Source organism: Mugil cephalus, chromosome 8 (genome assembly GCF_022458985.1).
Source record: "Mugil cephalus isolate CIBA_MC_2020 chromosome 8, CIBA_Mcephalus_1.1, whole genome shotgun sequence".
Lineage (NCBI taxonomy): Eukaryota > Metazoa > Chordata > Actinopteri > Mugiliformes > Mugilidae > Mugil > Mugil cephalus.
The window spans coordinates 3,378,783-3,388,652 of record NC_061777.1 but is presented as its reverse complement, the minus strand read 5'-3'; positions in this window follow the sequence as shown (position 1 = coordinate 3,388,652).

Here is a 9,870-nt window from a genome sequence, read left to right as displayed (position 1 = left end):
CACATAATTCGGTCTAAATGTGCTTCTATTCCCCGCGGATTCTGAAAAGAAGTGCACAATATAGATAGTAATTAGTTGAGAGTACGACGGCTAAAAATGTGTCAGCTTTATAAATACTCAGTTTAGACAACACGAGGCTCTCTGGACGCCGTTAAAAGCAGAGCGTCGGCTTCACCTTCACCTCCTACAGAGAACTCTGTCTGTTTTACTCTTTCAAACAACACTGATGTTTTAAAAGGGGGGAAAAAAGACAGCAAACGGCGTGACTCATATCAAGCCCCGAGGCATCATTAATGCTGTTATTAATGCTGCTTATGTTGCCTTGACATTAACTCTAGAAAGTTAATTTATTATTCACTTGATATTGAGGATGGCCGACTGAAACACACCTGATGAAATTTTATTAGCGCTCATGGCAGAAATTTAAAGGTACAGCGCCTCACAAACACACTGCTCCTCAGACATTAACCAAGGAATCAAGTGTTTTGTAAAGCTTCTGGAAACAGTTTGTGTTTCTTCCTGAAAACTGACGCCTTAGAAATAAAGCTGAACTGAATTTAATATTAATTATTAGATTAGATTTTGTCATTAAAAGACAACTTTCCAGAATAACTGTTGGAAACACACAATGTGCCATTCATCCTTAATGTGTACACCGATCAGCCACAACATTACGACCACTCAGATGCCTCGTATTGGTCCATGTCAATGACCAGTCAAAGCTCAGCACTGAATATATCACATCGCACATTTTATGGTTTGAAATTTAAATTCAATCCTGTGTGTTGCTCTTGTCAGAATTGACAATAAAGTTGACTTGATATTTATTTAATAAAAAAATTGAAAAAAACACACACACACACATTTAAACTGAATTATATATCGAAACAGAACAATATAACGATTGGACTCTTTCAGGAGAGCAGGAACCGATAAATAAACTTGGATTACTGTCATGTCGACTTCAGTCGCGTCTCATTTCATGCGTCTTAAAGCGAGAGAATCTGAAAACTTCCGTTTTGTGAAAAGGAAAAGGAAAACGAGAAGAGTTCTTTCTTTCTTTTAATTTATTGATGTAAAACATTCATTTTTTTGTACGTTGTTGCGTGTGAAGCCCGTGAGTAATTCCTTCCTTTGTTCCAATTAAAAAGGAAAAGATCAAATTCTTATTGTCATTCATCTTCCATCCTGGCAAGGAAAAAAATGAAGTGGTGAATCGTATGAAAGTGGAATACCCCACATTGTTTCTAATCTACTTTCCATCGTGCCACTGTAACAAACCAGTTGTGTTAAAAGGGTAGTGGGAAGTGCCTGTCTAAACAACAAGTAACTCTGCTGGCAGGATCAACTCATTCTGGTGTGAGCTGTGTGAGATTCTTGGAAAAAATGTTGCCTCACCGGGTGTGTGTCTGTGCTGTTGCTGTTGAAGACAAAACATCATAAAGTCCAGTAAGAGTCCAGGAAGAAGGAGATGCTGTTGGCTCAGACGTCAGGGAACAAGGAAGAACTGCCACCAGACACTGAATCACGTTATATTATTCCCATAGATAGTGTTACGTCTAGTTTGTCTGGTTTCCCTGGAGCTTTTAAACAAACAACATGCAAAAACGATTCCTCTTAATTACCCCAATTAAATTCATTAGTGCAATACAACAACAACAACAACAAAAATATATTTTAGATTTAGATTAAACCTTTACAAACAATATTTGATGTGTTCAGTTGACTCAATATGTTTGGTACTAAGATCAGTTTAACATCGTGTCCGGTCTAAACTAACAGTTTTTCTCTTTCAGTCACTTTGCTACAATTCTCAAATCAGACTGTTTGAAAAGTTCATTTCTCAAAAGAATTCGTGCAAATAGCAAAACACCGTGTATTACCTGTGCTGAAAGTCCTCAGTTCATCTGTCTGAATATCTAGATATCTGTATCAGGGAACATGTCGGCGCCTTGAGTCAGCGTGTGCGGATCAGACGGTCAAACTGCTTAATCACGTCATCGATATCACAGTTTACTCTGGAGGGACGTTCTGATGTAGTTTTGATGACAGTTATTGTAAATTGTAAGTTTATGTGTATGTGGGAGATTGATTGGAAGAGACTGGACAAGATTCACATTTGCGCTTTCACTGTTTGTGTTGTAAATTTTTGACAGACCAAGTCATTGTGAAACAGAAAGGATAACACAGGACTGCATAGCACAAACAGAAAGAAGTAGCTTCAGTAGAAAAACATAGGACAATCAACTCCATACAGTCTGTTGGTTCAGCTGTGGGAACTCAAAAAGGAAAATGTTCCAGTGTGATTTTCTTTGTTGAGCCAAAGTATTTCTTATTTAGAGTGTAGTTAGGGTGAACACAAGGTGTGGTGTGACATGACATAAACAAGTATATATAAGACAGACAGACAATACACTTTGTAAAAGTGTGTGAGTTAAGTTTCTTTAGGTTTGTGCGTCTAACATCATGACGTTTTTTTCTGATTTTTTCAGAAACACATTTGGCCCCTTTTTGTTTTTTTTTGTCCTGAAAGTCGTAAATAAGTCAGTTTATTTGGTTTAATCTTCCCCATTAGATTAATACACTGAACATTATCTTCAGACTGTCATCGCTCCTTTGGGCCACGTTATGGAAGCACACGGAGCATCACAGTGGCTCTGTGGTCCCAGCCAGAAGGTCCGGGTTCAAGTCCGGCTCGGCCCCTTCGGGTCGGGTACCTGGTTCCTCCCAGGTTGATTGGTTGATTCGAAATTGATCGCAGGTGTGAGTGCGGGAAAAATGTGACTCATCAGATCAAATTAAGGACAATTGGACTTGACAATGATCCATACGAACTAGTGTGGATTTGGAAAAGTGGATTAGCCTCATTTTCAGTTACGTTTCTTTTCATTACGATAAATGTAGCTAAATAAAAGATGCTAACGCTAAGAGCTTTACTGAGAAGTAACGTTAGTAATATAATACTGCAGCGTTAAAAGGATGATGAGGAGTGATCAAAAATATTCTGTTTATTGTTATTTATTGTTAGAACTGATATAGTTACTATTTGAATTAAATTGTCTGTGCCGTTGTTGTTGGTGATATTTTTTTTAAAAACGAAAGAAAACTAACGTGGCAAGTTTATTTAAACTTTTCTATTCTGTTTTCTACTTTTTTCTACTTAATGGTCTTAGAGTCACGTCAACCAAGAAAATAACCTAAAAAATTTAACAGAAGCACCACATTGTGTCTTATAACAGAGTGTAGATGGAAATATTCATGGATAGATAGTTTTGCAAAATGCAAATTAACAATTAAAAAATAAAAATTCTTCAGTTTAAGACACTGTAAAGATAAAAGTCACGATCGTTCATCCACTTGTCTTCAGCTTGAAGGGATCTGCCGGCTGGTCGCAGAAACCCGGAGCCCCGTAGACCAGCACACAGCAATCACACACACACACACCGCGTCAGCTGGAAGCGTGTTTTGGCTCATGAGCCTCCATGTGGGATACAATCAGTAATTTCAGACATCAGAGGGGGAAAGCAAATCAGTGGACATAAAAGAAAAGCTGAAACCACCTCCCTGTTGACTCCCAACTTGATACTAACACAAGGAAACATCCACCTGAACTCTGGCTTCAACTCATCTGAAATGTCGTTTCTGTAACACGAGTTTTACAGCTGCTGTTCTTCAGAACACGTTAGAAGCGTCGCCTCTTAATGGATTTGGTTTAAGGATGTTCTACATAGATCCTGTTTCACATCATTCCTCATCTCTCTATTATTGTCTGTGGCATCGGTGTTTTCACTGAGCTTATTGCTTAAGACATGAATACAGAGTCTCAACTGATAACCACTGAGAAGCATAGAAACAGCAGCACAACAACATCAGATGACAGGGGTTTGTTTGATTAATATATTTTGAAACACACAAGTGTGATGAAAGAAAAAAAATATATATATATTAATTGTGTCGGATTAGCTGTGCTATTGTTGTGGAAATTCAAAGAGTGGAAACCAGCAGCTCTTAATCCTATCCCTGATTAATGCCAGTTTTCTATCCTACCACACACTTAATTACGGTTAATTACAGCTAATTGCAGTTATTTGAGTTCTCCTTGCATTCACCTTGCGCACATCAGTCCCCGGTGAGAAGGGCCTGAGTGAAAACCAGCGAGACTCCAAAAGACGTAGGATCAGAGGCATCGTTTAAAAATATCGTTTGTACCACAATGAAAGGTGACGTGAAGGAACACATGAGATTAAAGCATTACAGGTAGATAGATATGAAATGTGCAACGTGAAAAAAACAAAAGCATCTTCTCAGACTTTTCAAAGAAACATGTTAAAGACGTGAACACCTTCAAAGTGTTTCTTGGAAATTCAAAAGCAATAACCTGAGCACAGACTGTGAAATCTTCTTCATTTCAATTTTCCGGACACAATGAAATGAAAGTGCAACAATGAAACCTTTCGCCGTGAGATCAAGGTGCTTGTCTGGATTCAATCCTTCTTTCCGTATCGTCCTCCTGAGACGGTCCGATGGTCCACACGAGGCTGCTTTGACCTATTACAGTCTTAGGACTTAACTGCATTAAGTCCAGCGAAGCACAATAACGTGCTCCATGGGAGTGGCAAACAAATTCAAATACATAATCTATAAATCAGAGGATGAGCCCACCGGTGCTATTGATTTCTGGAACTTTAAATTAGTTTTTACAAAAACTTCCCTCCAAATGAGCCTAGGACTTTTTATTTCTGTTTTCTTTTTTTCTAATGTGATGGTTAAACAGCCGTAAAGGCTGCTGAAAACATTTAAACGTGTCAGAATCACCATGGGAAACAACACTAGTGCACATTGTTAAGGAATGAACTAGTTCATGTCATCATATTACATTTATCTATATATTAATATTAAATCCTTCATAAATGTATTCCAGTTGGTCTCCTCAACTCCGTACAAAGTCTAAGAAGCGGTTAGTTCATTTTCTGTTCTTTTCCACTAACTGTGACCTTATGACCTGCCCTCAGGCCTTTTTGCCCCCACTGCCTGACATCTGTATTATTCTGCTCCTGATTTCACAAACATTGGTTACATTGCTTTGATTATTATTCATCCTACACTCTGTGTGTAGAACATTCAATCACTGAAAATCAACATGTTTAATCAAAATTATTCTTCATTCATAGCATCATACTCTTATGTTCTATTAATTCAAGTTCCGATCACACACTTAGTACCGGGCACAGAATTAACACCCAGTCACCTCCGTGACTCCGCATAAGAGTTGTTTTTAAGCTCGCTACCTTGTCAGTGCCAAACTCCACCTAGCTTCAGGCTAACTGGAAATGAATCTGTGGCATCTCATGTTGTTAAAAGTGACATTTTAGGCACCCGGCCCTAAACCTAGAGCAAACATGCGTCAGTCAGTCCAGCCCTGATGCATCTGTACAAACAAACCCTGCATGCGGTTATCGTGCATGCATAATGACACCATATATGCAGTTGGAACTGGTTTGTTAAAAGAACCGGTTATCAATGCGCATCCATAGTCACGAATGTTTAAAAAAACAAAACTGTTCGTTTGAATACCCAACCAACAGCAGAACTGGAAACAACGAAGTCCCAATGTCCTCAAACGAGTACTTTAGCTAACTGACGAGCTAATTAGCGTTGTTGTAGTTTCTCACTATTGACATGATTTATTATATTTGAGTGGCAAACTGCAAACTAGAAAACTTAATGAGCATAAATCAACAAGTTTCAACTGTAAAATTTGACGATGTTTTGTCCCGTGATGATAGAATGAATCCACTGAAATGTCTGCTGTCACATTTTTACAGCAATTAGCGTATTAACCCTTTGCTACTGCTCGATGGCGGATAAACATGCTTCCTTAAACCTAAAACTTAATGTCACCATATGTGGACGCAGGGTCTCAGGAAGTTAATATTATTATTTTCTTTTAAACGCACCTGAAGCTAAATCACTGCGCAAAATCTCTGACAACGTTTTTGGAATACGGTGCTCCAGGATTAAATCTCGGTGTAGTCATTTAAAAAGATTTCGACTCATACCACATCTAATGTCAAGAGGACGACAGTAAAACGTGATACAGTTTGGATGAAAGACTTCCCACATCTACAACACTTTCGCATGCCACCCACAAGCATTGCAGGGCAGACACCACAGGCTACTGTTATCGTCCTCAACAGTCTGTTATCTGAAGCTGACAAACGAGAAAGAAAGTGGAGCTCATCTGTGTTGATAAAAATTTCGCCCGATGCCCTCAACAAAGTGCAAACAGCACATTTCCGTGTGCAGCGCTGCCCTTGGCTCCCTTCATGTCTTTCCTGGCTCCGGCTCTGCAGCACTGACCCTTTTAGCTGTGCTCAATTTGTCGGTTACAAGACGGCCTCGCTGCCAACAAAGAGTGGGCGTTTTCTTTTCAAACGGGAGATTTTTGCATGAAATGTCCCGGTGGAGTTCCTGCCTCTCCATGGCCCACTGATCTTTAGAGAGTTTGAGTTTACCCCAACAGCTACGGGGAATCAGCTCTGATTTCATGTTGCAGATCACTTCAAAAGGAACGCACGCTCCACGTTATCGCCAGTAGGAAACCCCTGTCCACATCTTGCATGCATTCAGACCTTCGCACTTTTATCGCTGTTTTGCCTCAACTGCACATTTCACTTTGAATTCTCCAACTCTGCTAAACATGCAGTAGTGCTGGCAACTTCTGAGCTGCTGACAACCACGCCAAGGAGGAAACGTATTACAGTTTTATTCATTTTTTTTCTGTCTCAAAAAGACCTTCATACTTCGTGCCAAATGGGAGCATTCTACTCGTTTTACTAAAATTATCTGAGGTATTTTGGGTGTGAATATTGGTTAGAGATCTTAAGCAAAGTCATTTCTTGTTTTTGTTGGTTTTTGGTTTAGTCTGGGAGGGAAATATGTTACAATTGACGGATAACCACTGACACAGAGACTTAGGGCCGGATCTACTGAGGTTTGCATAATGTATAATTTTGCATGTGGGGTGGAGCTGCAGTTTATGGGTGATCAACTAACAGTTGTACTATTGGTGTTCAGGTTGAGACTGCAAGTGCAAAATGACATTTGGTGCAGTTACACTGAAGGTAAACACACATTACAGACTCAGAGCAAAAAACATGTTAATATAACTATAAGACACGGTGCAGTGACGGACTAACAAATAAAAGAGGTCATTGTAGACTCATATGAAACACAACAGATTATTTATTGGATACATCTGATCCGTTTGGATATTTACTGAAAAAAAAAATTGTGTGTTTCATGGGGTAACGTTTAGTTGCAAACTGAAGATGCATAATTTCCTCCTCTACAACGGGACAAACCGTGTGCACGCCCTTTTGAGACGTGTTAAATATAGACACAGGTTCTATGAGCAAAACTGCTTTGCATGTGCTATATTTGCATGTAAACACACCACATTCCATATTCAAGAGATAAATGCGCTAACTACGTGCCGACGCGGTATTTTCCACCTTTGAAAGACACAACCTTTAGCATGAGTTTGCACACATTTTATTGATCCACAAGAGAAATTGGTTGCAGTTGAACATAAAAAAATAAATAAATAGGATAGTAGGATAGTTTGAAATAATAAAATAAATAAATATGACTTAAAATTATATAAATGCAATAAAATATTTACATATAAACAGTAAATATACGTACAATTCAAATCTCCATAATACTTGTAGCTTTTGCACCCGTCAAATCCGTAGCTGGATGTAAATTTAGATTAGATTAGTTCTGATCTGATCTGAATAGCTGCGGCTATTAGAGGCTCTATCAAATACCACAGCAAATCATGTGCTCAACACGACACTAAAAACATCGTAGTGACTTTCAAAGTGTTGTAGGAGCATATGCAGGGACTCAGGGAGAGAGAGAGAGAGAGGTGTCAACTTTGATTCATTTTCTGATGAATTCATTTTTTGAAACATTAGCTTGCGCTTGTTGAGCTGGGTCATTTAAATGCGAAGGTCAGATGCTGTTGTGAGTGTGATTACTCACCGTCAGAATGCCAAGAATCTTAAAGACGTAGCATAACTTCATTTCAATCCACCACGAATGATTTCCTTGTCTGGTCATTTCCGTGGACGAGGAAACATTAATGGATCAACAACAGCAGAGGCACAGTCAAGACATTACACAACACAACATTTTGTACATGCATCGACACCGACTACACATGCACCAGTGTATCCACCAAGAAACAGAAGCGTGGTTTCAGTTCACTACAAAGAAATGCTTTGTCTGGTCATTTTCACGTCTGGGGCGCAGTTAATGCACAGCTCAGGTTGTTGCACACTGCAGGATTACAGAGATTATACACTACAAGTCACAAGTTTTAGCATCCGTTTCCTCTGGTATAGTTGGTCAGAGCTTCATCCTACAGCAAGATAATGACCCAAAACTTCCAAGTCCAAGCTCTACCAGAACTACCTCAGGATAAAAACTAGATGGGAAGCTTGAGAACATGGAGTGGACCATAGCCCAGTCTAGACTTTAACTCCATGGAGCTGGTTTGAGATGAACTGGACTTAAAGCTCTCAACAAGAGACACACATTTCTGGGAACTTTTGCAACAAAATTGGGAAGAAAAATATTTGATTTCCCCTTTGAAAGAAAGAAGTGTGTTCACATGTTAAATCAGACAAAGATTATTACTATGATGAGTCCAAAGTTTAGAATATATGTTGGGTTACATATTGATTACATGATTTTTTAACTTTAGTTTTTTATTTGGTCTACACTTTCATATCAGATGAAAGCATTCAAATGAAAGCAGTATTCGAATACGGACATTCATAATAAACCAAACGGATTGAAAATCGGTTGAAAATTCATTGAGTTGCAGTGACTTTTATGGTCAATAGACCTCTGCCTCTGTTCACTAATACAGTCAGTGTAAACGGCGTCCCCCTCCCCAAGATGGCGGCCACAGCGACACATTGTTCCGTTGGACAGAGACAGCGGAGGCCCTACAAACAAACTGAGTAACGTAGTCAGACACACAGTATTTTTAACTGAACCTCTCCTTCTGGGTCAGATTCTGGTTAAAAACTGGTAAAGTTGAACAACAGCGTCTCCACCACCAGCCTTAGTCATAAATCCACCGTAAACATTAGCGCATTTAAAGGTTCAGACAGAGAAACACTTCATGACTGGCTGGAATTCAGGCCCAAGGCTGAATTTGGTGTAATACACTTTGAAAACAATGATGTTTGACCTCTGACACTTACATGAAATTGTTGAAAAAATGTACAATATGGGTTCTTTAAATGAAACTAAGCATTTATAGTTACAAGTATGACTTTTCTTTCCATAATGATGATTTAAAGAGAGGGTGGGAAGGTGTTACTGAGACATAAAAAGATAAAACATCAGAGTAGCTTTTAGGACACGTCACGTGTGTTTCCATGATGTTTTTTTTTTCTCGCACTTCTGCTTCCTGCAGATTATTGAGTGAACCTGCTTCCACTGGCTCTTCAAGGGAATAGAGCACAAATACTGGAAGTGAAAGCCCAGTCACTGCTGGGAGGGCAGCATTTTTGGCAGGGAAGATGGGTGTGATATATTGTGTTTGGTTGCGTTTCATGTTTTGTATCAATAAAAGTGCAAACAGGAGTAAGGTGTAAGGAGTAAGACTAATGAAACTAGACTTCTCATTCAGTACCACTTTATGTTTCATGGTTCTGTGACCTCACGCAAGTATCTGGAGGTAAACTAGACACGGGTCTAATGAGTTTCTAATGTATAAATCCTGCAGATGTTCCTAAATTTTCTCCTTTTGTGAAACGGTCACCTCTTGCTCTGGTCAGGTTGGAGCAT